The 25,231-nt window shown below is 41.0% G+C and overlaps 1 protein-coding gene across 1 annotated transcript in view; it reads left to right on the top strand.

The window, feature by feature from the left end:
- Window positions 1-2,313: 2,313 nt before the first annotated feature.
- Window positions 2,314-25,231, top strand: part of MAPK8 (mitogen-activated protein kinase 8) — a 47,785-nt gene continuing 24,867 nt past the window's right edge. The window contains exon 1 of the mRNA XM_082486211.1: window positions 2,314-2,337. The gene's annotated coding sequence lies outside the window, so the exon portion shown is untranslated. The remainder of the gene's footprint in view (window positions 2,338-25,231) is intronic.

Here is a 25,231-nt window from a genome sequence, read left to right as displayed (position 1 = left end):
TATTATTTCAATGTCTTGTAAATTTTGCGTAGCAAATAGCCTATCTATCATATTATCATTATTTTTTGAACCATTATACTGGTAAGCATGAAATCCTTATCTTTCTTTCACAGTTTTCCTTTATACAATCTTTACATATTTTGGAGCCCCTATTAAAATGTATTATGCTCCTTCATCATGCTTTGCAACAACACCAATCTGATCTTTTTGTGTAATTTCTGCATGGTTATTTCTGTTGCTTATCAGCTCTACGTGAAAGATGACAATACATGCTGATGGCGTACAAGGTTGTGAGGACTAGTTTTAAAAAGTCACTTAGAAATACATCTCTGTTTAAAAGCATCAACTTTGTAAACTATAAAATCTTAATGAGAATTTGATTATGCCCTGAAAAAGAAATGTGACAAATCTGGATCCTATGCAAAACACCATTTTATACTTTAAGGGGACTGTCTTCTTTCTTTGCTTGCAAATCTCAGTGCGGTCTTACTTCAAATGATCAGGAACAATAACTCTCCCAAAAAGATTGGGAGTAACATCAGTAACCTGTAAGGCCACAGGTCTTGTTGCAAATAACTAAATTGGCTGCACATGATGTCACCCCACCTGTTTCCTGCTGTGTGGAGGAGACCAGAGGTTAATACCGGAGGTCTATTTGCCAATAGAAAAAAACATCTGAAGGTGCCATCACCTGCATCAGCCAAGATCAGCAGGGCTAGTTTAATCTGCTGGTGAAGGTGAATATGACCTACACAGATCATTTTTTGCCCACAGTGTATTTTGGGGATTCATATTGTTCCTTCTGCCAGCTGAGCTTTGCCTTTGGCATACATAAACGTGGAAGGGAATGCAATGTCTGGCTGTGAACTAACATACTGCAACAAGAAAAAGCCTCAAAGCTAAAAACTGTCTAATTGAGTTCTGGGGCTGTCCCATGGAAATAATCAGAGGTGAGGTGGAAGGTGTGCCTGAGAAACACGCTTAGAGCCCAGTGGCATCTAAAGAGGACTGGGGATGGAGTCTGAGCAATAGCTTTGTTTTGGTTTTTTTGTATAGATATAAAGGAAGCATCATATATGTACCTGTGGGGGATCTCTAAAAGAACCATTTCTAACATATGGAGTGAAAATGGGCTTGCTTAAATTGAGAATTTTAAGGGCAGAGAGTGCAGAGATCTCACTAAAATGGTCATATGAGTAGTATATGGACAGCTTTACGGAAGTGAAGCTTTTAACACCAAGGTAGTGGTCAAAACTGCAATATTCTGAAGCACCACTTTTACTATGTAAAAATCCACGCTCATTACAGATGGATAAAAGCTGCTTGCAGCAACAGCCTCAATATAATCTTTGGCATCTTCAAAATATGGCATCGGCCACTCAAATATTTGACAGTGAATTAAATCTGAAATGTCCATTTTTACAGCACCTTTTGCCTAACTGGCAGATTTTATGTATTTTTAAATACTGCTCATAAGGCCTTCTTTGTACTATGTAGTAAAAATATACAAAGGCTTGCCTTAAACATATTGACATGGCTTCAAGGCGCTGTAGGGCCTCCTTTTGTCTCTAAGCAGGGACATGCCAGGAAAAAAGAAAAGAAAAGAAGAAGAAACAAAGGGACAATGATATACCAAAGTATAGAAAAACCAAGGAGAGAGTACTGCTGTCAGGTGCCAAGAGCCACAGGCAATGGTAATGGATAACCCAAAACCTCACAAAGAGGCACTGAAGATTTAGAGGAAAACCAGCGCCAAAACAGATAAAGAACCCGAAAACGTTACAAGACTCCAGACACCCAGTAACGAGACGGAGCGCTGCCATGCCAGGCGTGCAGCGGGGAGCCTGGGGCTGCCAAGGCCGTGGAAGATGGTGAGGAGCAGCAGCAGGACGGATGCCAGCGTGGGAGGGTTGGCTGCCAAAGCACTGGCAAAGACCTGAAAAACGCGATTTTTTTCCTGAAAGCCCAGGCAGGAAGGCAGGCCTGGCTACGAGGCCTCATTCAGGAAAGGACCTGCTGCAGGGGAAAGGGCGCGGAAGAGCCGGCGCGGTGCTGGCGATCGGTGGCAGCCGGGGCCCCGCAGCCTCCGCAGGGAACAGGTCGGGGCCGGGAGGGCCCTAGAGCGGGGACCCCGGGCGAGGGGAGGTGAGCCTGCGGTGGCCGCGGGCGGGCGGGGAGGGAGTGGCGGGGCGGAGCCCGGGGGCCGGGGCGGGGCGAGCGGAGGGGGCGGGCAGTGGTAGCCGCAGCCGCGGCGGGCGGGCGGAGCGCGGTGCGTGTGCGCGGCCCGGCCCCGGCTCATTACTCAGCGGTAGAGGCAGGAGGAGGCGGCGGGAGGCGGTGAGCACAGTGGCTGGGGGCCGCGGCCCCGCTGGAGCGGCGGTGGGGGGAGCGGGGTCGAGCTGGAGCCGGGCGGGGCGCGGCACGGTACGCGGGCGGGCGGGCGAGCGAGCGAGCGAGCGGCCGCGCCGCGGAGGCGGGAGCCGGGCCCGGCCCGGCCGCTTTGTTTATGTTTCGGCGGGGCAGCGGGCGGGGAGGGAGCCGGAGGCGGCCCGTGGCCTTGCCCGGAGGCGGGCGGCGGCGTGGGGCTCTCCGGTCCGGTGACCTTCCGTGTCTGCCCGGGGCTGGGGGGAGGCTGGAGGTGTCTCGGTGGATAATGGCGGGGGCCTCTTTGTTGGTGTGGCAGGAGGGGCAGGAGGCTTGACGCCGGGCTCCTCCTCCGCCTCCTGCCGCCGGCAGCGGGGGCACCCGGGCGGGCCGGGCCGGCGTCCCCTGGGGAAGGAAGGGTCTGCGGTGGAGGAGGCGGGAATGCGGCCCTGCCGGGGGTGAGCCACCCCGCTGGTCCGCTCCCGTGACCTTGCTCTTAAAAATGCCTCCGAAAGCAAAAAATGCTCCTCTGGGGTAATGCAGCCACTCCAGACAGAGGGGCTTGGGAGAGTCCGGCAGCGTCTTTGATTCTTTTGCCTTTTAATTCCTTTATTTCTCGCAAAAGGAGCGAGCGGTCTCTTTGCAGAATTTCTCTTGCTCTTTAGGTTCTCCGTGTCATTAGCAGTATCCAGTTTTACTTCCCAAAGCCCGTTTCTTTTTGCCTTTCTGCTGGAGTGGTTCCATCAGTGAAGTTTGACCTGAGCGCTACTAATAACCTACAGATACAAATCCCACTTGATTATTAATTCCTCCCCTTCCCCCAGCTTTTGAGCATGTAGCATGCTTTTGAATTTCGATCTTGCACAGGACAGGGTTGCTGAAGCCTTTCAGACAATCGAAACCTCCTATGTGCTTCGGCCTATCTGATAATATAAACACAAAGGGGGTAATGCTTGTTTGGGGAAGGAAAGTATTGCTTGCCCCAGGGCACCTGTGTGTGGAATTGAGCAAGCTTCTCCTCGCAGCTGGGTTTGAGGTACAGGTGTGGAGACTTAACCAGTAATGGTCACACGAGACCTGGTCTCTCTTCTAGAGACACCAACAAACGCACTTCCAGGGCAGAATAGTGTATGGCATGCACGGTTATGTATTTGCAGGTATGTCAGTATATTGGAAATTGTTTGAACTGTATCATGGAGAGAGACCAGTCCAAACCTAGTTAAAGGATACTGTCAAAATGAGTTCACTGACTTACTTGACCATTCCCTGTATGTAATGAAGGGAAACTCTTAATTCTTCTAATAGCGGATAAGAAAAATACGTTGAATTTCAGGTAGTCCCCTGCTTTGGGCTTGGTCTGTGGGGGCAGCCATCTTGTCTTTTTTCCCCACTTGATTCAAAGGTGTGTGACACGGACTAGTTTGATAGTAGGATGCAGGTACGGAGTTCTGCAGGCTGTGTGGTGCCAGTGCAGGGACCATACAAATGGCAGGCGGCCTGGCAGATCCTTACAGTTTTTGGGCCCAGTTGGGCAAAAGCGTGACAGGAGAAGGCAGAAAGAAACATCTGTGAACAAGAGTAATACAGAGTTGCAGCCGGTGTACAAAGTTGTGTTGTCATCACTCTGAAAAGGAATTTTAATGGTGTCTTCCAGTGCAGAAGTTCCCAAGCTTTTTGGCCCAAAGTAATCTTGTGGGCTACCATATGCTTCATGGAGACTTCTAGGTCAGAAACATTGCTAAGATTATCTGAGTCCCATAGTTTTGGCCTGCTTGTTTGAGGCAGAAGTAGAGTTGCCTTTTGTGTGTGGTTTTTTGTGTTTTAACTCTTAATCCCCTCTTGAGGACCAAGGCCTTTGGCTTTGTAGATGTGCAGGTATAACCTCCTTTGCAAGGGCTTTAGATGAACTTGTTATATTGGTGAATTGTTACACAAATATTAGGGAATAAACAAGTGTTTGGAGATTTTAACAACTGATTTTATTTTCTGCCTGCTACTAACCTGAAATTGATTTGTTTATTTTGTTTTGCTTGTTTATTTTTTTTAACCATGAGCTAATGGGATAGTATTTGAGATTATAATGCTACCTGGTTATTTGTTCACTGTGTATGTGTTTCGGTTTCTTTTTCATCCTTCCTCAACTGCCTAAATTGTTCAAATGCTTATAGTTTAGAAGATGCATGTAAAGTACGTGCTCAGCTCCTCATTTCTGAGGACTGATCCAGTATTCTGGACAAACACAAATGTCCTTGACAGTCTGCTGAAAAGTATGGTGTGCTATTTCTTAAACTTCATTACCTACCTCCCCCCACCTTGGAAATAAAAGTGCTCTGTGTGTATATAGTTTTACTATACATTTTTAATATAATGTTCACTACTGTATCACTTTGGAAATTAGACTAATCTGGTTTTGATCCTAGGCCTTTTAATTAAGGCTACATGTATTTTATTGCTGTAAATGTTTCCTTTAAAAAAAAAAAAAAGACCTTGGTCTTTAATTCAAAACTTGCAGAAACAGGCTTCTGTTTATGTTATGGAAAGATCTCTTGGCTTTTGAAAGCTCTTCAAAAATCCAGTTGAGATTACTTATGTTGTCTGCTTGTTGTGAAATTCAGCACAGTTTGTACATGGATTCTGAAAAACAATTTTTACTTTGGTTTAAGAATCTGACATCTAGTTTTCAAATGGTATTTAAATGGAGATGGAAATTCACCTTTAAATTTGATAAAGGCGCTTTCTAGCTGTCCTCATGGAAAGATGAGCTGTATTTGAAGAGGCATTCTTTCCTCCATTACAAGGTATATTTGTATGAAAATACAGCAGTAGTTGTTCTTATTTGCATGTGTTCTTTTTAACAGTGACTGTAGTGTCAGTGAAAGATACTTGGCTGTAAAGTCCTTGAGGTTTTGGAGCAATTATAAGTGTTTATATTTCTGTAACATCCCCCCATAGTTTCCTGTTCAGTGGCTACCTTGCTTAAGCAGTTTCTCTTACCTGCTCTTCCTTCTTGACAGCTGCTGTGTGGCAAAGTAGATCAAGGCACTAACTGATCCAGGTGAAAAAAAAGTTATCTTGGACTATTTTTTAGCCTAATTCCCTGATGTGTCTGAACAAACAACTATGCAATTAGAAGGTTGGAAGACAGGGAAGCTGTTTAGGTGGAGATTGGTATTGGTCATGCACGTACACAAAGGTGTTCACAGATCAAGTAGTGGTTGCTGGAAGACTAGCGGTATGGAAGTGGGCAAACCTCTTATGTTGAGAAGTAATTTTTTAAAGATCTGTTTGCAGACTTGGTCTTCAGCTGCTGTTATTGAAAATCATTCTGAACAAGATGCTTATTTTGGTTTCTTGAATGCACTGTAGAGCCCAAAATGATTTGGGGATGAGTACCCATTTGGTAATGAAAGTTGATCCAGGAGTTATGAGTCAGTAACTTCGTGTGGATGGCCATCGTATTGCACACCTACCTGTATGAATCGCTTCAAAGCGTATGAGTAGTATCAATAGGGGCCCTAAAACGAAACAATCTGGAAATTTTTGGACTCAGGCAGAAGGTGCATCCTTGCAGTGCTGGTAACCACTTGTGTTTTTCGCTTTCTCTAAATACTGCGTTTGTGAAGAAGAAAGTATTAACTGTTTTATCACTGTATTTTACATGTAGGAATAAAAATTCTCATTTATTTTTTGTGGCACTTCAAAAATATGTAGCATTTATTTCTTAGATTATTCAGCTTGGTAAGGGCAGCTTTTGATTCGGTGTTCAAAACTTCCCTTACTAGAGTGTTTCCCAGCTTTTTATAGCTCAGTAATACATGAAGTCTTCAGTAAAAAAAGCTTGATATACCCTGTTCTTTTTCTGTCCCAACTCTTATTCAAGATATGGGATGGCAGGTGTAGGTCACTGAGTAGTTTCCCAAGTTGTTTGTATTTATCAAATACCTAATGGAATTTTATTAATACTATTCATCTGTACAAGTTTGTCTGGGGCAAAACTGTAGTCTTCGTAGCAAGTGGTGATATTTTGAAGAAATGTGCTGTCTTAGAAGAGTTTGAAGATGATGCTGAGAAATTCATGATGATTTGGTGATGGGTGGAATACGTTGCCAATATGTTGACTTGAAATTTATGAGAAGTAAATAGCAATAAGTGTAGCTATGCGTGATATAACCTTTAATTAAGGGGAATTAATACTTGAATTTGGGTAATTATATTACAGGAAAAGAAATCAAATCCAAGCAGACTTGCAAGATACTTTTAAAATGTAACTTAAAATTTCCTTGATGTCAGCTTTGATGTGTAAGCTCAAGGAACACACCAAGCACATGGTAGCGAGCCTTCTTTTGTGAGCTGGAAGACTTTTCCATTCTGTGTAGCACAAGGAACACTCCAGCTTATCACACGGCCAACAGTGAATAGCAGTTTGCTTCTGCTGTAGATTTTACAAAGCCTTTGGGTAGGAACTCCTCCAAGAGACTGGAGCTGACTGCATCAAACTGTGAGAAAGAGATCCGTTACTGATGTTGAATCAGATCAGCGTGGAGAACTGCCCAACCAGCTGTTTATATAGTGCTGTTACCTTGACTGTTATTTATTTTGTAAAATATTTTTATAAGGTTTTCTAAGGCCTGCATTTTTCTTTGATTTATGTGTGAAGAGATAATGATCTTGGTGTGTACCAAGCTTATAATTAATAGCAACACACTTCTTAACTTCAGATGCTTTTTTTCCCCTCTAAGTGATTAAAAAATAATCCTTGGTTCTTTTTCTGTCCAAATAGATTGCCTATAAGCTTGATACTAAAATAAACCTCATAGTTGTTGCCCATATTGTCACTTTTATTGTTGGATAAATGCTGCTTGATATGTGAACAGATGAGATGCTTATTAATTGTTCTCAGTTGGATATTGTAGACTAATGGTAAAATGGAGACTGGCAGAAAATATACTTTAACTTAATAGTCATTTGTGTTGCAAACAAAGCAAATGCTGTATATGTATGCACATGTATACACTTAAAATAAACAAAAAGGGCAAACATTAATTCTGCAGTGCTACTGGAGAGCCTGTTCACTGTAATTATTGACTTTGAATATTAAAAAAAAAAAAAAAACAAACCCAACTCTGGCAACCCCCCATTACTTAATTATATTGACATTATACCAAGTTTTTTTTTTTTTTTTGCTATAGATTTTAAAAGCATGCATGAAAATGTATTAACTCAATGTTTACTCTTTTAACTCCAAACTATTTAAAAAAATGTGTGTTCCCATCATTGTAGTCCGTGTCCATTCAAACATTTACCTCGTACCTTAGTCTGCTGAACAACACCTGAAACATCTCCAGTCTGGTGTTTTGATTGTTGTGAAATCAGAAGAATGAACATTAGGTACCATATTTCTCACTGTGATCTCAAAGCCATGGAAATGCCCATCTCTCAAAGTGTGTGTGTCCATATGCACATAGGCGCATAAAATGAAGACAAGTCTTCTGCTGTTGATTGCTGGGAGCTGCTGACTGGGCAGTGACTCTTGTAGAAGATGACCTGGGGCTTCTGATGTATGGGAAGCTGACCAGGAGTCAGCAATGTGCCTCTGTAGCCCTCAAGGCTAGTTACTTACTGGGCTGTGTGAGAAAGAGCCTGGCCAGCAGGTACAGGAAAGGAACTGTTCTTACCTGTGGGGCAGCTGTGAAGCTCCAGCTGCAGTGCTACCCAGGAGATCACACATACACGCAGCCTGTGTGAGGGAGACAAATGGGAAGTAGTCCAGCTTAGATGGTTGCTTAGATGGCTGGGGGCTGGAGCACCTGAGGGTGGAAGATGGAATGGGTTTGCAACCTGAGGAAGAGAAGGCTAAGGGAGAATGCAATTGCTGTATTTGACCATTTTTAAATAAAGATTTGTAGAGATGATGGAGCCGCTTTCATCTCAGAAGTGTACAGTGAAAAGATGAGTCAATGGTCGCAAGACATAAGAATGGAAATTTCAGTAGGACACGAAGGGAATGTCTTGATATGTGGGAGTGGGCGAGCGCTGCACCAAGAGCCTGGAGGGGCCACAGAATCCCATCCATGGAGACTTTTACTGGGCAAGGTCCAGAGGAGCCCGATACAAATACAGATTTGAAGTTCCACCTGTTTTGAGTAGGTAGATGATCTCCAGAGCCATATTATGATTCTACCATTTATAAGTTTTTAATTTATTTATTTTTTTTTCAAAGTAGCTTGAGGAAGTTGGCAAAACAAAGGCATGGTGATGTGGCCAAACGAAGCTGCTCAGAACTGTTTCAAAGTTGTGGAGGAAAAAGTAATGAGATGTGATAAGCATCTTCATTCAAGTCAGCTGGTGGCAATACTGGCATTTTCCTGCCCTGCATTGAACTTTCCAGATGACTAGGCCAGAAGTGCTTGCAGGCTATCATAAAGGCAAAAAAAAAAAAAAAAAAAGGTTATGGTACCTATCATGCCTGTGATCATTGTGATGAATGTCAAAACCCGTCTCCAAAGGAGCAGCCTGCAGTAAGCATCATGGTAGCTAGTTGAAGTCTGTCCAGGTCTTGCTTTCTGTTGCGGAGGAGCGTGTTGGCAGCTGCTTCTGCAGGGCGTTGATCTTCTGCTGGGTGGGTGACGGTTCCTTAGCTTAGCTGGAGTGTGGTTACTCCAGGCAGTGGCTTCAGGGAGCAAACCAGCTTTGATTTCCAATTGATCACAATAGCAGTTCATGGCTGCAGAGGTGGTAGGACTAATAGCAGCTGGGAGACAGAAGATGACCCATGGCAGGTACATAAATCTTTCTGTGCTGTTGTCCTTAATGCTTGTGCTGCCATGAGAAGACAGCATCCTGCCACTCATTTGTTTCTGTTAATTCTTTTGTATTTGTCTGTTTAGTAAAGTTAGCCAGAAATCTTAGGGAAAGGGAAGTGAGCAGAATAGAAAGCGTTACCCAGAGTGACTGGTTTTTATCTTAGCGAAGCAGCTGTCCCAGGGTTTGAACCTGTAGGTAGTTAAATATGTGAATCCAGCTGCTCACGTGTGGCTGTAAGACAGAGTTGTGGAGGGAATCTGGTGTTGGGGATGGCACATCCTTGAAAGCCTCAGATGTATTCTTCAATAGCTTTAACGCCTATGGTTATGTCGGAATGATACTAACAGTAGTTATGGTGTTTACTTGCAGGATCTCAGGTACAAAAGTAGAAACATAGTTTTGAGCATGTAATCTCAATTTTAAGTTTTACTATGGAAACAGTAAAAGTGAATGCCATGGTTGACATGCTGATCAGCATAAATCTTGGTAGGTTCTTGATTGTTCATTGTGTGAATGGTTTGGATGGGAAGAAACATCCTAGTCACCTTCACAGTAGGAAGAGTAGTAACATGATATCCTAAAAAGCTTTATTAGAAAGGTGTGGGCTAGGATCACTTGTTTCATTTAGTGCCAAAAGTGAATACTCAGGAGACACAGTAACAGGAGGTCCTTGTGCGTGGCAGTGATTCATTTAATGAGCGGTGAAACCTTCCAACAGCGAGTGGCTTTCATTTGCATGGTTCCTGCAATGCAAACCCCCTCCTTTTTGAACAATAGCTAGGGTTTCTCTAGCTGTTTTTTAAATTGAAGCATTACAAGATTCTTGTGGCACTTACATGTTGAAATGGGGGGGAAGATAGTTCAGTTTCTAATGAGATTATGTTGGACATAAAGGGGTTTCATTAATATTAGTGTGGTGTTGTGGGGAAATCAGAAAATTTTAATGTGACTATGGCTACTTCATTCTCCCCCTCTTTTAGTTTGTTTGAAATTCTTTCTTCTTAGTTTTCTTCAGAAAATTTCTCATTGCAACTCTGTGTGTGCATAGCCACTAGTGCTAGCGGATGGCGCACAGTAGTGCTTCTGAAGAGGTTTTTTTGTTCTTGTGTAAAGAGTGGGAATTCTCAAACTCTTCCTAGTTTTGGAACTTCTGTCTTAGGATTATTTTTTTTTTTGCTAGGGCAGAGCATCAGGCACTAATGAAGTCTAAGAGAAATGGGACAACAGAACAGACTCTATTGCTGTTAATAATGAATCCTGTAGATTGATGTAGTATCCTACAAACTACCTAGAAAGTAAAGCCTTTATTTTGAAACGTACTGCCTTCCTTCCCACCCCACTCCCAGTAAATGATTGTGCAAAGTACTGTACTGCATCACAGGAGGTATCTGTGAAGGAATTGTCAGTGCTTAGGTTGTAATATGTTTTGGAGGGTTTTGTTCCATTCTGAAGCTCTTATTACTGAGGTATTTTATGCCAAATACTTTAGACAGGATTTCATAGCACATTAATCTGCTTGTACTTAACAGATAAATGCATGAATTAGTGAAAGTAGCACATTCATAATTGGATTCTAAGTTTTTGTAACTGGGATTTAAAGTTAAAATGTTTTAAGATTTATTTATTTTTTGTGGAGCTATTGATGTGATTCTTAAATGTAGTTTTAAAACATTCTGAAAACTTTTTTTCCCAGCTGTTATGCAACTCCTCGCTTCCTCTAATGTTCTGTAGCTATTGTCCCCTTTGTCATTGACATTTAATGAGTATTTTAGGTCACTTGGTATCTTTTGATTCTGTCCTTTAAAAGAATTAGAGAATTTTTTGAGCTGTTTCTTCTGCTGAAATATTTAGCTTCCATATGCTTCATCTTCCCCTACAAGAAGAGGTTAAAGAACAAGCATTTCCTCCTACCCCAGAGTAATTCTGGAATGGGATTTTGCTTCTAACTTTGTCCAGATCTCATTGAAGCACTCTGATTCATATTTGCTGACTCACTTTGTGATGGTTTGCCTATTTATTCTATACTCTTGCTTTGGCAGTGGTCATCGGATGGGCAGAGGACTAGCATATGCAGGCAAATTGTTGTGGTATGGTTAGAATTGACAGTCCCTTAGGTGAAATTGTATAGTGCCAAGATGAAAAATTTATTCTCTTATCGTGAATTTCAAGTTAAATTGCAGTTAAGCTTATTCAGGTACCTGAGTAAGTTGAATGGGCCGTGACAGATGATTCTGCACAAAAGGGAGGTATATAAAGCAATATGGAATAGTGTTCCCTTGAATGCAGTAGTCCTAGTCATTTGGCAAGATTATCATAGAATCATAGAATGGTTTAGATTGGAAGGGGCCTTAAAGATCACCTAGTTCCAACCCCCCTGCCATGGGCAGGGACACCTTCCACTAGACCAGGTTGCCCAAAGCCCCATCCAGCCTGGCCTTGAACACTTCCAGGGATGGGGCCTCCACAACTTCCCTGGGCAGTTTATTCCAATGTGTCATTGCCGTCATAATGAAAAATTTCTTTCTGATATTTAAATCTAAATCTACCTTCTTCCAGTTTGAAGCCATTATCCCTTGTTCTATCACTACCTGCCCTTGTAAAAAGTCCCTCTCCAGCTTTCTTGTAGGCCTCCTTCAGATACTGGAAGGCAGCTCCCTCAACCTGCTGGCCACGCTTCTTTTGATGTAGCCCAGGATGCGGTTGGCTTTCTGGGCTGCGAGTGCACATTGCTGGCTCGTGTTGAGCTTCTCATCAACCAACACCTCCAAGTCCTTCTCAGGGCTGCTCTCAATCCATTCTCTGCCCAGCCTGGATTTGTGCTTGGGATTGCTGTGACCCCGGTGCAGGACCTTGCACTTGGCCTTGTTGAACTTCATGAGGTTTGCACAGGCCCACCTCTCCAGCCTGTCCAGGTCCTTCTGGATGGCATCACTTCCCTCCAGCATGTTGATTTTCAACCTGTTTTCTGGGTGCAGCTGCATGCATTCGGATTGCACTTCTGACACAACTGAATCGGGTACTTAAAATGGGACAGCTGTTTGAAGTCCTCCTTCACTGAATTTTCACTGATTTCAGATTTTAAGAACGATGTTAAAAAAAAAATAATATTGGAGTGACAAATAATGCGCTGCCATAAACCTGAATATTTTAAGCCTTTTAAAAAATATTTACTTTGATTTTCTCCCCATCTACTGTCCTTTTGTGTAATCTTTTATTTGAAAAAGGATTAAGGAATTGTAAGATCCTTGCCTTATCCTATTATTTCTGAAAAAGAGAGTTTTGCTAAGAATAGTCTTTTAATCTGCTGTCATGACAGCTTCTTTGCCAAACTGTAGAATCACACAAGTTGGGTTTTTTTGATAGAGCCATTCTGGTTTATGATTTCTGGGGCAAAACTGACCTGCAAGAGACAGTTGTCAAAGTGTTACTTCGTATATTGTGATAATAGGATTCATCATGGAACCATCTGTAGTGGAGCTTCATGTGACATTACACTGAAGAAGCTGTAGAGATACTCTCCTATAAAATGTAGCACAGCAGAGTGATAGGGGTTTTTTGTAGGTGTAGCACTTTTAATTCTGATAATGCTTGTTCTAGAAAAATGCTACCTATTAATTTTTTTTGTGATTAAATAAAGTCACGGTTCAGGAGTCCATAAAAAAAAAGAAATTGAAATGAAAGGTAGGGTGAGAATTTTGAGCATTAGAAATGCTGGTTTATAGGCTGTTTAATATTGCAGCCTGTCTGCCTCTTCATTTACATCCTACTGGCATGTGAATCTAAAACCTGTTTTAAAGAGGAAGGAAGATACTTATATTAAAGAATCTCTGCTGACATCTAATCACGTCTTAAAAAAAGAATGTCTAAGAATAGAGAAATTCTGCAGTATACTTGATTACAAATACATCATTTCACTGTGTAACCTCCTGTGTTGATCTCTGTGCCATATATACCCTTATCACAAAATACAAAACCCTGGAATACTTATAGTACAGAATATCATATAGTAGCAGAGTGTCATTGTAATAAACTAAATCAGAAGTGATTTATAACTTGAGGATATGTGTGTTAAATAAGCGCTGTTGGCCACAGATGAGGACTTCCCGGAGAGGGTGCACTGGTATTCCAGAGCAGCTGTGTTGACTCACTGGTCAGGTTACAGGAACTGACTTGACCATGAGAAGTACTGGGAGGTTGTATGTGCTGCTGTCTTATTTGTTGCTGGTTTGGATAACCAGGGCTGATTTGACTATCGCCAAAATCAACTTGTAAGCCTCAGATAAAGTTTGGGTAAATCTTAAACTTCATAACTCTTAGTGATGTTTTAAATTCTAAAATGTTGGTGGCTCTCTAGAGAGATTGCTTTGTGTACAGAATATATACCTTTTAAAAATATATATTCCAGAAACCAGAAAATCTGGAGAGCACCAGATGTTTAATATGTACAGATGATGTAGTGTGACGTTTCACCTCCCCTGCCACAAACCGGAAGACTTTCCTGCTTCCTTACAGGGGAGGGAGACGGCTGAAGGAATGGTAGATAAGCAACCACAAACTTTCACATCCTTTCATGGAGCTGATATTATGCGTTTGCTATTACTTCTTTCTTTCCTTGCCTTCAGGCTACTGGAAGTGTGATTTTTAGACCATGCTGTATATTTTGACATACCTTGTCATTCTTCTGTCTTCTGAATCTTAATTTTGTTTTACTTCATCTTCCCATGTTACAAAGTTAGAGCTGCTGGTGTCCATAACGTGTGTTTTGCCTAATTGCCAGGTGGGGCCTAAACCAACAGTCTGTGGATAATTTGCTTCTGTGACCAGCTGCTTTAGTGGCTCTCGTAAATGGGAGATAAAACTGAGTAGCACTAAAAGTGCGCGAGGTGAGGGTAGTTGCCTGACTGGTTTAGGTAATGAGAGTGTGTAGAAGGTAAATAGAAACATGCAGTCCCGTGTGGGTTTTTTTCCTGTGCTTTGTGGTGATCTCTTTTACTGTCTCCCTGCTGTTAACAAATGATACCTTAACTTTTTGTGAAAGACTACTATCTGCTAGTATTATTTGTAGCGGAAGGGCTGTAGCTTATAGACTGGCATCATGTGACTATTTTAAAGCGTAGAGAAACTGACGTGCAAGAGTGGGAAGGTGGATTACGTGAAATCCACTCAATAAGAGCTTTAATGATAAAAAATGGAAAAATGTTTCGAATAGAGAATCACTGCAAAACTTACATCAGTTGTGAATAATGTACTCTGTGTGTGCATTTGTTACTTGGTTCTTCATTTTCCTGCATGTGCAAGGTCATGTGATGTGTTTATCTGACCTTAATGAATTCGGTTCTCAGCTGAATTTCATTCGATATTAAACAAAACAAATATTTTAGAAGCAGCTGAAATTATATTGATTGTCTTGGTTTGGATGTTTTATAAGAGATGTTTCACAATAAGAGGATTCTCTTTAGAAATCTGCGTAGCGGTTTAATATTGATTTTTATACAGAGGGTACTGAAAAGTGGTGAATATAGGCTCAGCATTTGATGTTGGTGCTGCTGACCCCTATTCAGGAAGAGCATTTTTGTAGACTGCTTCAGAAAATATTGCTGTTTGATACTTGGTTCGCATAAATGCATCCTTTGAGCTTCTGAGGAAAATGTGATGTGAAGTGGACGCGTTGGCCTGGCCTGCGCTCCACGGGGAGCACTGTGTGAAATCGCTGCCGGAGCTTTGCTGGTTCTGTCCGTGCCAGCTGGCCGGAAAATGGTTCAGCTGGAGCAGTGTGTAACAACAGGAGTTGGTTATGTGGCTTTCTGTGTGTTTGGATGTGATCTTACACTACCTATTTCTAGACAAATTCTAGTATCTCAATATTCTGCTAGTTACAGTCTTTGTTTTGTTGCTGCCAGTCATAGGTCTTTCCTTACTGTTAACCTCTGAATCGTTAGTTGCTTCTCACATTATATCCGACCATTTGAAGTTACTTGAAACATGGAAGTGGAAAAGCTTAGGTTCTGGTTGCCTAATACAAAAATCACTGAGTGCCGCTCACTTTCTCCAGCTTCGGGTTCCCCCTGGTTTAGTTCAGCTGTTAACGTTTTGGCGCTGATGACTGCAACCTGTGACTGACGGATTGCTATTTCTGGATACCTGGTGTCTGAACGTAATTTGATGTGGGGAATTCAAGCACTGGTGCATAAAACATAATGTTGAAAATGTTTGAGCTCCTTCCTGGTTTTACTATTAACCTTTTGTTGTCACTTGTGAAACATTTGGGGTAAGGTTCCCAAAATGACATGCTGCTTTGCGGAAACATCTACTTTTGGCTGAGACGCTATGGTATTGATCAGATAAGTGTGACAAGAGAGTGCTGGAGAACATGCCAGCTTCAAGTTCCTGCGCGTATGACTAATCCTGCAAATAGAGCCCCTCGGGGGTCCTGGCTTCGGCGACAGTGCAGAACGTGTCCTCGGTGAAATCGCCTTGTTCGAGAGAGGACAGGGAACAGCACGAAAAGGGAGAAGTCAAGGGGCTGCATTTGCCAGCAGCTGCTGTGAAGAGCTCTGCTTGGGAAATAAGTGTGTTCCCCTTCCCTGGAGATATCCTTGACTGGCTGCCAGCAGTAGCTTTCCTCTCCCTTCCTTCCCTCCCTTCGAAGCAAACAGGGAAGCTCCCAGGTGCTAGCGGGGCTTGGAGGTCAGGCTGCGCACCCACAGCGGCTCCCACGACCCCTCCGCGGGGGGCATTCACTAACTGAAGTGACTAGAAGGAGCAGGTCAGTTTAATTAAGATGAAAAATGAAACATGCTTTTGCTAGCCTTATTTGTATATTATTTTTTTTTTTATTTTAATAACTTCTAGTCTGTCCCTAAGTTGGAAGCTGGCTTTCAGTACGTGTGAAATTTTATGGAAGCGTTCTGCCCCCTGCCATAACACACTGGAGTTATTTTTATTCAGTGGATAACACAATTTCTGGCTTGGGCATTAAAGTTCATAGAGTGTATAAATATTAGACTGGGAAAGATTTAAATTGCAGGAAGCTCACTAAAAGTAATTAAAAAAAAAAAAAAAGTTGCTAGTTGTGTTTCTCCAAAGAAGGTTTCTCCTTTCCTGCCTCTCAAATCCTACTATAACAGTATTAAAGATGAAAGTTCACCCATTTTTGCAAGAGGAAAAAATAGAGGGCTATGCCTGGGTGTCTGCTAAAGAACTTCTCTGAATTATTAAGAAGTTGACTAGCATTTGGCAGCAGCTCTGGAGATAGCCCTGGTGTACCCCTAGAAGATTTGTTCTTCCTCAGTGCGCTTGAATTCTGGTCTCCTGCCTCTTCCTCACTGTGCATTTTACAGATAGGGAAAAAAAACAAACCCAAATCTTCCTCTACTAATTCAGGCTCCCTTTTGTTGTTCTTTTGTCTTCATATTATCCTTACTAAATCTTAAATATATTTCTGCTTTGATTCAGGATCTGGAAAAACTCATGCTTTGTTTCTGATTTTTAAAAGTGCAGTTTTTCTTCCATAATCCATATTTGGAACTGGCAGTGAGAAAGATTCCTTTTTCCAGGGCAGTCCGGGCTGCCTTGACATTTTGAAAGAACTATAGGGGAGACGCAGTCTCTTGCTTAAGTGTGAAGTGCAAGGTCTGGAGTTTGTGAGGATTCAAGGAACTGCCTCTGCTGTGAGGAAACACAGGAAAGCCTCTGCTGGAAGCTGGAGGTTGGCCCCAAAGCTGGACTTGCCAGAGTATAGAATGCAAGTATTTTTGAGGTGGAAAAGGAAATAAGGAATAGATAGTGCGTACTGTTATGTCTGCGAAGTATGGGACTAGAGAGCAGAAGCAACCCAAAGACTGGAGAGAGATATGTGTTGCAAGAAGGTGGCCTGGTTTAGAGCATCTGAGAGTACCTCATCTGCAAACGGTTCTCTGAACACTGAAATGGCCGTGTGTATTTAAGCATGTTCAGTCTTTAAAATGCTTAGTTTCTTCTGTTTAGTAGTGACTGAAGGTAGGAACTCAATTTGGGTGAAGACTCAAAGCACCTCGTGATTCTTGAGGTCCTTTATACTTCTTTCATACTTGCACGTGGAGGTGATGATTGTAAGAAAGCTCCCTGTGTGTGAGGTAATAGGATTACTTGTCTGTTCCAAACAGAACTGGGATTTGGGGAAAGACTTCAATTGTGGAGATTAAAATCAGATTATCAGACTTGTTTTCTGAATGCCTCTTTGAAGAATTGATAGCAGGTCCTTGGGACACTCTTTTAGACCGCATGAAGTATTGAATCTAGCAGAATTTTAGGTTTTACTAAGGGAATTTTTATTGATAACCGATAAAGAAATAAGTACAAACTTCTCATTTACCAGGTTAAGAATTTAGATCAAGAAGTTGAATTTTAGATATTTTACGAGTAGACTGCAAAAGCAGTTTTATCTAAATACTCTTTTCCAAGCAATGTAATTTGTTGATCTTCCTTGCCAAAGGGAAGACACGCTTCCTCCTTTGCTTAGAAAGCCTTTTGTGCTCCCAACCGTCCCAGATACAGATTGTTCTGTATTTAATAGTAAAGCCAATGTTCATTTTAATTTTACGAATTTCTTTATTTTACCTGTCTATAGTTGGGAGAGGGGTCACTGTGCCGGTTGGAATTGGAATTCGGTACGGAGTGGGGTGCTGTTGTGTGAGCCTGCGCTGTTTAAGTGGTGACAGCTCCTTGGTACTGACTGGGGCTCCAAGTGATTTTCAGAATACAGAGTTAAGTTCAGTTCATTGCAATTACATTCTTTTAGGTGATCTTTTTATGGGAACTGTAATAAGGTGAATATTGGCCAAGAGAAGGCTTCTGGAGTGGAGGAGGGGGGGGGGGGGGGTTTCCCCTGCATATCCTCCTCTTAGTAGATTCCTTAGATTGTAGTTCCTGTTTTAGTATTCAGATCAGAGGACAGAAATATATGAAGAAAACTATATCTAGTTTTCTAGATGACTAGAAAAAGTCATCATGTGATCCAGCTGGAGCATGAGGTTAGAGCCACTATACCTTTAAACTGCAACATTAAATCACTGGAAAGATTGCATTAGTATTGATGGATTTCATGCATTGTTAATTTAGGACTCTGCATAGTTGTTTCCTGTAAAATGTGTACTAAGAACAGAGTTAGTTTAACAGCAAGGGCTCTAAATCTTCCCAAGAGATTTATCAGTCTGGCAGTGATGTTTGCTGAACCACTGAGGTAATTGGTTGGTACAAAGAGCCAGTATTATATTCTTTTAAGTTTCATTTTGCTGTTGCATACTCAAAAGTTCTTTGCTTTAAAGCCGTTTGGTTTTCTATACCAAACTGTCATCTTTTCTGAAATTGTCATCTTTAGTGGAGAAAGCCACGTACTTCTTGTTAAATGTTCAACAGGCTCTTGGAAATCAAGAAATTGGCTTTGAATTTTCTGTAAAAAAAATAGCATTAAAAAAAGAAAACATAATAGACCTAAAGTTTTAAAAAAATCAAATGTGTCTTAAATCTCTTGTCTTGAGGCAAACTGAAATGACTTACCCTTCTCTGTTTGAACTTGAAAGTAGTAGGCAAGTTATAACATAGAAATCTGAATGTGCCCTTGTTGTGTTTATGCAGATTTTCCCTGCCTCGTTACTTCTCTTCTGGATGAACACTAAGATCTGGTGTCCACCTTTGCTTTACTGAATCTGTTAACTAGTGAAGTTTGACTTCCTAGTGGCCAAAAGTCATGTTAATATACTGTTATTTTAAGAAATGTACCTGCACCGCACGTCAGACCTGTCATACATATGAATCACTCCAGTATATTTGTGGTTTTGTTTAATAGTTGTCTGTAGAAAATAGCTCCTGAGATGAAGCTGTCGACTTTCAATTTTTTGCTCTGCCACTCCTCCGGTGAGTGGCATAAGCCAAGCAGAGGACTCCTATAGTGCAGGTGCAGACGTACATTAGATGATGCACGAGGCACTTCCATGTCAATTCCGCACAAGCTAGTGACCTCATTAAACACATGTCAACATTCGGAGTAGTTTAGGCAGTCGCGTCAAAGTTGTTCAACTCAAACCCATCAGATTTGTGAAGGTGTCATTTGAAAGCTATGCAAAATGTTAAGAAAATTAATCCTACAGTCAACAATAATAGTATTTCATTTTAGAATAAGCTTCAGGTTTTTCAGACTTCTTTAGCATTTATAATGGTCTAGTAGTATCTTGCTGCAGTGTTCAACCAGCTAACATTAACTCCTTTTTCCATATTCCTTATCTGCTTTAGCATTTAACAGAGCTGGAAGTATTATGAAATATAACTTTCCGTTTCAAGGGCACTATGGAAAACGAAAACATTATTAAAACCGCGATTACTTTTGTGAATAACTGTATGAGTTACGAGGTTACCTTTAAGAAACAGAATGCTTTTGTTCTTTCATTTCCTAAATTTGAGTCTTTGAAGCATTTGTTTTATTAAGTATCTGAAAACTGGGCTCTATTTGCAATATCCATTTAGCAGATGTCCAGAAGCCTTTAAATGTGATAGCTGAAAAGTCGACAAGCATTCACAAACACAAGATGCATACAGATCAGCTATGTGTGAACTGTATTTTCACAAAGAAATTCAACAAAATTCATTAATGCAAGAGCTTTATATACAGTGTGCATTTGTTTTTCCATCAGCAACAATCTAGCACATACTTAAATACGGTTGACTTTCTCTAGGTCAACCACAGGTTCCTACAGAATATTCATTTCAGTAGCGTTATATCCCCTTCTAAATGCAGTTGTTGAATCATCATTGATACGTCGCTTATGTCATTATAATTAATGTGTTAATGTATGCAATTGCTTTATTTTAAAATTGCCTTTTCCCATTTCTGCGTCTCTTTGACTGTCACGATCTTCATCTTTTGTCACCCTGCTTCTGAGCAGCTACTGTAGTAATCTCCTTCCTTAATTGTAAAACAGTTCTGTCCAGGAGCCCCCAGTCCTTGGCACATGTAGGGAGATCACTGTCTTAGTTGGTATTGATGTTGTACCTGAGACACGTTGTCCCAAAGACTATTTGCTGCCTTAGCATCCCAATTTTCTTCTAAGACTGAGCCCATTTGTGCTTGGTCTCAGGAAAGGATTGCTTTAGAAACCATGAACATGAAAACTGAGTCTGATTCCACACAAAACTTGTAACTAATGATGGTTGTTCCCTCCTCTGTGATTTTTCTAATTTCTTGTATTTTATTACATTTCAAGGTATTAGGGTATGAAAATATCTTCTCAGCTGTACTTCTTCACTGCAGCAGGAACAAACTGAATACATATAATTTCTTACATAAAAGGATACTTAGGGGGTAAGGTATTGTGCGCTATAGCATGGGACGAATCCTGGATTTTAATTTTTTGTTCTCTACTAAAGGTATAAACCAGCAATTAACGAGCAGTCTTAGAGACTTAGCTGTACAGAGCATATGTTTCTCCACCCTTTGAGCCGGCAGTATTCTAGCCAATTCTATTTCCATGTCCCTAGTGGGAAAATTATCTCTTGGGTTCTATTTCTTTGTCTGAAGGGAAGAGACTTCTCTCAAATGTATGCTTTTTGTCAGTTTGCAATGCAACCTTTGAAGCTTTCCCGTTAATTGTTACTGTCTCTAGTGAGGGAAAAGTGCAGAAGAGGTCATAAAATATTTTGTGCTTTTATGTAAACTGAGAGATCCTTTATTCCACAAAACCTGTTCCATTTCTGTGCCTCTGTATGCCTGCAATGCATGCATTCAGGTCACTGCGTGAGAGATGTAACATTATGCATAATTATGTGTTGTTTTTAAAGTGATTTCTGATTTAAAAAGCAGACTTGGTATTCTAGTTGATGTGAAGGCTAGCAGGTGTGATAGCCAAGAAAATATTATTTGATGGTAGTGCTGTGCTGAAGATAAATACTCAGATGTCTAGTTGAAAGCAAACGGTTTTCCAATTAAATAACAATTGTGGATCCATAAACTTGCTGTGGTTAACTCAGGTGTGTGATACTTAGGGCCCGTGTAAGCTGGGCAAGTTCAGGTAATTGCCTGCTGTTTCAGCTGAACTTCTTGGAGTCCTGATGCGGATGAGCCTGGACTGATCTCAGAAGCAAAATGTGAGGTTGCCCAAATCCAGCCATAGTGACGCAGTGGGTACAGGTCTGATAGCTGTGTCTGTACCACAAGCTCCGCGTAGCCATAAACCTCCGCTGAGCCACACTGGTGCCAGCTCCAGTTCGAGCACAGTAAGTTCATTTACAGTTTGGGAGTGTGCTGTTTAGAGTTGAAGCTCTGCTACTTTGGAGGCCCCTTTATAGCACTGTCCAGTGGTATAGATCATCGGCGTAAAAAGCATTAAATAAAATGGGGTCTGGAATAAGCATCAAGTCATCTCTCTCTGCCTTCTAATGAAATCGATTTGCACACTCTGCAAAGGCAAGTTTACCAAATATATTCCTATTGTTTATATAATTTTACATTGCCAGTTTTTTGTTTTATCTATATTTTAAGTCCATCTGGCCATTTCTAAGGTTTTTTAATGCGCCTGCAGTAGGATTTTTGAAGTGAAAGCTGTGTGAGCAAAGGACTAGCTCTTCTCTTTCCCACCCCACCTTTCTATCCCCAGATCCTCTGTTTGTCCAATATATTTAGGCTGTAATGGAAAAATATTATAATGTATGCTGTCCGTACATTGTCCTGTATCTTGATTAATGAATTGAATGCTTTCTGTATTAGGGACAAAGTTTGATATTGGTACTAAAATACAGCATTATGTTATCTGCCAGATATCTTGAAGTCAGGAAGTTTGTATAGAACAGAAATGCTTAGGTACATGCTTTTCTTTAAACAAACAAACAAAAAAGGCAGATGTCTGCATATTTGTATATAAACATTGCTATAAATGGTTTCTTTTATTCTAAAATCTTACTGTTATTTTAAATATGCTTGTTTTAAAGCTAGGTGAAGAAATTTGGTCAGTCTTCCTTGTCAGTATATTCACTTGATGAGGAGGAGAATGGGGTGTCAATGAAACATTTTTATAGATGTCCATACTTCTTAAGGTTAGCCATAGTAGTTACTTTCATACATATATGCTACTTGTCTTTTCAAGGATCTACAAGTTCAATGCATTCATGTTCGTGCTTTTACAACTTAAACTTTATCAGGCTGTATAAAAGAAGTGATGAGTGGAAATTGTTGATGATCTGAAGTCTCCCACAGGACTATTGAATTCTAGTTACTTTTAGTGGAATCAGACAAAGACTTATGCACAGCCTTGCGTGTCCCTGAGGGGACTTTCACTCTGTGGGTATAGTGTTATTTCCGTTTCCAACGTTTTTGTTGTGCTTCCTTAGGTAAATACTACTTATGGCAATCTGAAGAATGAACAAGTTAATATGCCAAACCACACCGTACTATCTTAGGGTTCAGTTTTGGACTATCCTTATCTTGAGTGATTGTGGGCTACCACTAAAAGGTTGCCATCTATTGAAATTTGCTTAGGCAAGGGATTTTCAAGGAAAAGCACAATAGTTGATGTGTGATTTTGAGCAAATTGAAGTGTTCCATAGGGTTCTTCCACTGCTGACAGTTGACAGCATTCTGGCAAGTTGACAGTTAATGGGACAAATGTATTATTAGTTTCCTCATTAATAATAGAAATCTGGAATCTGCATTCTGCCTTTCTTCCCATATGTGCTTCTGCAAAATTGCTTGAAAATGGAACAAAATGTCAAATTTCAGGCAGGCGAGTTTATCTGATACAGCTTAATCATGTTTTAATGAAAAACATTGCAGGGATGCATTGTGTAAGAATCTTGAAAGTCTGACAGTTTCTGAATTTAGACTTAGTTTAATATTTAAAGACTAAGACTTTTGGTGTTGTGGATCTTTGAAGCTAGACTTCATAAGACTAGTCACCAGTAAATTAGCAGATAGGAAAAAATGAATTCTCTGGCTTTCTTCTGGGAGCTGTATTTACGGAGCTGGGCAATACCAGGCACTTCTGAAGATGTTTTTGTGAAAGGTGAAAAGACAGGGCGCACAACGATTTCTGTGCTGAGTGGAAGCAAAGCATTGAGTGGAAGTAAACTTGCTTATAAAATAAGAGGCTTATGCTTTCCATGGTCGATGGACAAAACTGTGTAGAAGTTATAAGAGACTTTGAGGCGAGGGCACAGAGGAGATGGATGTCAGGGCTGGTTCAGGCTGAGGAAGCTGTGATGGCCGGATGAAATGCTGGAGGGTTGGAGGCAAGGGGAAAGCATATGTATGTTCCGAGACCTCTGTCGTCTGTGCTGATCTGAGTGCATTACGTCCAAGTGGCTTATTTACATCCCACAGTAGCTCGCCATACAAAATAAGCAAGAAATTTTCTGAGAATTGACTCCATTTCTTCTCAAGCTGAGTGAGTCAATTTTATGCTAGAAGAGCATGCATTTAAAATGAAGAGATAGACTATACCTCTTGATAACACAGTAGAGGCTGATAATTTTTGATGAACAGCACATGGGGCTGCAGCAAAAGGAATGATAATTTAGGTGAAAGTGGAGATACTCCTCCTTCGTCACTCCAGGATACCTCTCCCTCCTTCCTCATGTATTCGCTCTTCTCTTGCTGTCATGGTTTAATTGATACCATTTTTCTATCCTGTCTATGGGTCTGGGTGCTTTGAATTCTTTCTCCGAAGAAAGACACTTCAATTTCATGATGGTTATGGGAACTGACCTCATGGATAATGGGAAAGGAACCAACTACAATGATTCTGGTTGCATTTGCTCGAGCGTATGTTTAGCTACCTGAGGATTTTTCAGGCTTGTTTCTAACTCAGTTGGGCAACGGACTAATGCATGTGTTCAGCTAACCTGTTTGGTATCTTCATCTTTCTCATGTTTTGAACTGCTGACTGTCAATACTCTGAGAGTACTCTCCAAAGTAGACTCTTTTTTTTTTTTTTTTTTTCTGCGCACATTGGGATAGAAGACACTACATATATTAGTCTTTCAAAGATATAACCTTAAATTTGGAGTGGTGCTCCAGAGCTGCTGTACACATGTATATTGAAGTACAAAAACTTCCCAGTGGTATCTGAGTATTTGTTTTCCTTCTGTGTTTTGACTGCTTTTACTTGTGCATTACACCCTGACTTGAAGTTTCTCAGGAGTTCTTTAAATGTTTTTTTTCAGAAAGCGGTCCCTTCCCTGAAATGGTGCCTTACTGAAAGCGCAGAAGTTTGGGTTTGCTGTATTTAAGAGCAGGGCTGTTTGGTTTTCCTCACTTTCGCCTGTATGTAGTTCCTGCAAAAGCAATCTTTGCACTGCAAAACCTATCTTCCCAGTCTTGCAAGGCTAGTGATGTATGGGGCTAGGGAGCAGTGGGGTGTTCGAGGCATGGTCCAGGTAGATCAGATCTCTTACAGAATACCCACAACTTTTATAAGAACATCTCTTATAAGGAAGACTGAACAACTTTCACGACGAAGGGGGAAACCTTCACTGAAACTTTTTGGTAACAAGTTAGATAGATACGCTGACAACTAGCAGACTGAGGTTTTTCAACTGTCAGTAGAAAGATACAGTGCATTGTAGGGTCTTGAGTATTATTCAGATGCAATGTATGGCGTGTTTTTTAACAACATTTTAAAGAGTCCAGTAGCAGGGAAAGCCTTTTAAACCGTAATCTGATAGTGCTTTTATAGAATGTGTTTTTTTTTCCATTTTATTTCTTTATTCTCTACTAATTGGGGTTTTTGTTTGTTTGGGGGTTTTTTGTTTGTTTGTTTTGTTTTGTTGTTTTTTTAATTTTAAATTCTAAGTGTCATGACTAACATGAGTTGGTGAATTTTTCAACAGTTGGTGAATTTTTTCTCACCCCGCCCCCAGTGGGATGGGGAACCATCCCTGTATTATCAACACTGTTTCCAGCACAAATGAAAACATAGCCCCATACTAACTACTGTGAAGAAAATCAACTCTACCCCAGCTAAAACCAGCACATGAATGTAAATATTTTTGGATTGTTGAAGGAGATGTTATAGATGTTTCCTTTCTCTATTTAGTCAGT

This window comes from Vanellus vanellus (genome assembly GCF_965231255.1).
Source record: "Vanellus vanellus genome assembly, chromosome: 7".
Taxonomy (NCBI): domain Eukaryota; kingdom Metazoa; phylum Chordata; class Aves; order Charadriiformes; family Charadriidae; genus Vanellus; species Vanellus vanellus.
This window is presented reverse-complemented; position numbering and strand designations above follow the sequence as displayed.